Source organism: Fukomys damarensis, unplaced genomic scaffold (assembly GCF_012274545.1).
Source record: "Fukomys damarensis isolate Sample0158 unplaced genomic scaffold, DMR_v1.0_HiC HiC_scaffold_5, whole genome shotgun sequence".
NCBI lineage: Eukaryota > Metazoa > Chordata > Mammalia > Rodentia > Bathyergidae > Fukomys > Fukomys damarensis.
Window position 1 is genome coordinate 78,705,313 of NW_022900917.1, and position 4,621 is coordinate 78,709,933.

The window sequence follows — 4,621 nt, forward strand, 5'->3', positions numbered from 1 at the left end:
TACCCCAATTGACTGGCAACAGAGGTCCTTGCCTGGGACTGTCAGGGCCTTTGGCAGTTGCACCAGCACTGGTTGTCCTGGCCCCACTTTTTCTCTCCTAGCTCTGTCTTTTAGTTTTACTTCCTAGGTCTGCATTATGTACTGGACAGAGTAATGGAACCCGACTGCAGTGGTTCTGGATTATGTGTATTTACATGTAGTATGTATATTTATATTTGTGTTGTATAAGAAAATCTGCCATGATACAATGAAATACATACAAGACTTTGAATTATCAAAAACGGGTATGTGTTTTAGGACAGCAAATTATTAACTGTCTGAATTAATCTCTCTTCACCCCATTTTTAGTTATTTACTAATACTGCAAACACATATTAATACTGATAATATAACAATCACTACTTTGGGCCCTAGGATACAACAACGAACATTTGAGAGAGAGGGGGTCCCACTTTACAGAGATTTTCATGACATAATATACAAAATAAATAAGTTTAAAATGGGATAATTATATTGTTTCTACTTGTAGAAAATCAAATAAGGTAATTTAAAAATGATAAAGAAATGGTTGAGAGTTGAGGAGTATACTTTAGATAGAATGGATAAAGATTCTCTAAAGTATAGCAGTTTTGCTTAAATTTTAATGAGAATCTTCAACCAGAAGAAGACAAGGGACAAAAGGATTTCAAGCAGAAAAAGAACATAAGGAATAGTTCCTTTAAAAGAAAAAAAAAAAAAAACAAAAACAAGGAGTGTGGAGCACCACACTGAAGGGCATTGTGGTATAGTCTCCTGCCCTACTTTCTGTCATCACAGGTTTCTGGAAACAATAGGTTAACAAAAGTGAAAGCCCTGCCCTCAACACTGTATGTTCCTTCAAGAAAAACTTTCAATGCACATGTTCAGGAGTATGAACAGAGTATGGATTTGTCAAATAACTACCCAATTGTATTTTCCCTTTTATATTTTTATTTTAATACCTTACTCTAATGTACATTTTTTAAATGTGAGGACATAGTTTTATTTCATTTTCTGTCATGTTTCCTTTTCTATCAGCATGCGTTCACAGTACAGAATGATTGCATAAATTGTTGGTAGTGGCTACCTGTATATAACAGATTTTAATTAATTTTTTTTTTCTTTCCATGAGTGTCTTGATGTTTCTTTTTTTCTTTTTCTTTTTTTTTTTTTTTTTTTTTTTTTTGTTTTTTTTTGTTTTTTTTTTTTTTTTTTTTTTTTTTTTTTTTTTTTTTTTTTACAGGGGAAATCGAGAATGCAGTCCCTGACTACCACAAATTATGCAGTCAAGTTTCCCACATTTGGGGAAAGCACAGGGGTCAACACGTCAGGAGTGCAATGGATAAACCTAATCCAGGAAAATCACCTTCGTGATCATGGTATCTCCCCTGCCAGGTAAGTTGGGTACTTTTGAGGTATACAGTACAGTTACATTCATCATTAAGGGAAATAAATAGGACACACACATGTAAATACCAAATAGTTTCTCTGGTGTGAAAAACTAAAAGTGTAAATAAAATTCAAATTGTATAATTGATAATGTGTGATAGGAAGAAAAGGGCTAAAAGAGTAGGGCAAGTGGGACGAGTAGGGGAAAGGAAGGAAAGGAAAAAAATTTTGAGAAAAGGAAAAAATGGAAACAACATCTTTGTAAATAGGGAAGAGTGGAGGGAGTGAAGGGAGAGCAGGGTATGGGAAAAAAATAAGAACCAAGATATATCAGGTAAAGGTTCAAGATCCTAATTGTATTTTAAAGACATGGAACTCAGGGCTGGGGATTTAGCTCAGTGGTTCCTCTGCCAGCCTCACAAGTGCAAGGTCCCAAGTTTAATCCCCAGTACCAAAAAATAAAAATAAAATAAAATAAAATAAACCTGGAATTTAAAGTGAAAGACACAGCACTGAATCTTTTCTTTAGAGCATTGCCATTCTGGGCATTCCTAATGTCGCATCTACTTCTGCTATGGTCAGGAGGGAATTGTTTTGCAGAATGAACCAAAGGAAGGAAACACATTATTGTGTAACTCTCTCGAGTGGATTTCTTTCAATGGTATTGCTGAGCATTTGAATTTTTTGTAGCGGTGTTACCCATTTGGACCTGAACATTAGAAAAACCACACTAATTCACTGAGACATGTTGTATAATTAGATTAGTATACAGTCTCACAAATATCGAAACAGTATCGGTATTTATAATGGTTGATAGATTGTATCAACTTGAGTAAGAAGCTCCATGGAATTGGCTCACATACTCTACATCCTAGGTTGTGGAAGACTTACTCTAGGGTGGGTTGTTGCCTGGATTGTATAAAGGGGGGATGAACAAGGACAGATTTGCTTCTGTTTCTTCAGAGGGACTCAGGACTTTGCCTTGGATGTCATCTCCTGGCTTCTGCTGCAGACTCTTCAGTCTTCTGACATAGACTCTTCCGCCTTCTGTGGAAGATCCATCGGCCTCCTGATACAGACTGAAGTGAGTTCCAGATCTGTGACTGAATCCTTCTGTCTCCAGTCTGTAGACCGTCTGCACTCTTCCTCATCCGACTCTGTAGGTGGCCATTGTAAGCCAATCTTGTAAATTATTATATATTTGTATATCTCCCTTTATATCTTTCTTTCTAGTAAACAATGGACTGATAACAGTATTTTTATTGAAATCATATTTTCTCTTGGCTTGTACCTGCGTCTATTTTCTGTGCTAATTTAAGCCATCCTTAACACAAACCACTTTAACATGTTTCTAAGGACCTGAAGTAAATCGTATCATTTCCTTTTTCATGTCCAATTGTTCAAAGGTCTCAAAATTTTATAGCTATAATTTTCTCAAAAAAAAAATTTTTTTTTTTTTTGGTATCTGGTATTGAACTCCGGGTCTTGTGCTTGCGAGGCAGGCGGCTGCACCACTAAGCTAATCCCCCGGCTGCACCACTAAGCTAATCCCCCCGGCCCTACTCAACTTTGATTCAAAGAAATATCCTACATATATAGTCAGTGCCAAGTCCTGCTGTAGGATGTAGTGGCTTCCCATTGAAGAAGGTGTATACTTCCTGGCCCTGTCATCGTAGAGTTTTTAATTGTGTCATGTGTATGTTCAAACAACAACAGCATTGAGATCACTAATTTAGTATGATGTGAAGTAATATTCAGATTCCTCTGAAAAACCCATCATGGCACATAGTGGAAATAGAAAAAAATCAGTGAAATTTAACCCTGTGATAGAGGGACCTTATGATAGTGGAATGATATTGAGTCTGCCAATTACTAGCTGTGTCTCCTCTGATAACATAAAAACCCACAAGAAAAGCTTGGCTTAAAACAACTACTTACTTGTTCAAGATTTTTTGAGTCAATAGTTAAGACTCTCCTTTAGCTGGAAATTCTCCTTCAGGTGTCCACCAGGGTGGCTCATGGACTTGCAGATGTAAAAGCCCAATAATCTCAACCTCTCACCTGAAAATCAAAGCAAAGCTGGAATGAGAATTATATATCATGCAACAGAAGATCTGCTGCCATGTATCGGCCAAATTTACAACCCCAACTTTATGGAAGAAGAAAATAGGTTCCACTCATTCATGGAAAGAGCTAAAAATGTGTGACCATACCCAATCACATGCTTTGGGAAAGGGATTTATTCTTTCTAAACCCTGGCAAGTTCATCAGCAAAATGGAAAGATAACACTCTTCTTGGGTTACTTATGAGACTCAGGTGATACAAGGGATGTAAAATAGTTGATGTATGCTGTAAAGTTTTTCCTTCAGAAGAAGAGGATAAGTCACTTCCTTTCCCCCTCTCATTTCTAGAGGTTTTCTTCATGTAGCTTGGAAGGACACAATGAAAAAGATGATCCTTTATGTTAAGAAGTTTAACACTTAATTAAAGAAATTGATTTTCAAATTATCCTTAACTGATAAATGTAAAACAATGTAAAGAAAAATAATTGCATGTGATATCAATGTCTTTGTGTTTATAAATTTAAATTGTAATGCATGGCTATCAACAGTTCATGACTTAATGCAACCCGATATCATCAGGGTATATCTGATTCTCAAAGTATAATCCATTCATTATTTATTAATTTATATGCATATCAAACATTTACTAGTTTTATATCTTGTGATATTTTACTACAGGCTCGTCATAAATATAGGCAAAGTTCCTAGGGCTGAAAGAAAAACAATTAATGGGGTTGTTATAAGTCAGAGACCCTTGATCTACCTTAAAGGAGGTGTTATAGACTCAATCATGTTTCTCCAAATTTCATAATTTGAAGCTTACCGTCCAGTGACTTTATTGGGAAATAAAGCACTTAATATTAAGGGTAAATAAGGTCATAAAATGAGGGTCCTAATATAATAGCTCCAGTAATCTCATAAGAGGAAACAGGGAGAAAGGACATGTGCAACAACTGTAAGAAGGTAGCCTCTGCAATCTGAGGAAGGAGATCTCAGGAGGCACCAGTCTTACAATATCCTGATCCTAGATGTACAGATTGCAGAACTGTGAAAAGAATTAAGGATGTTGTGTAAGCCACATAATCTATAGTGTTGTTATGTCAGCCCTAGCTAAATAATGCCCAAGTTGGCACATGGATTAAATATTGCT

The 4,621-nt window shown here is 36.0% G+C and overlaps 1 non-coding gene across 1 annotated transcript; it reads right to left on the bottom strand.

The window, feature by feature from the left end:
* Window positions 1-1,258: 1,258 nt before the first annotated feature.
* LOC117285071 lies at window positions 1,259-1,421 on the bottom strand. Its single transcript, XR_004516080.1, has one exon. It is a non-coding gene; the product is annotated as a U1 spliceosomal RNA (small nuclear RNA).
* Window positions 1,422-4,621: the final 3,200 nt, after the last annotated feature.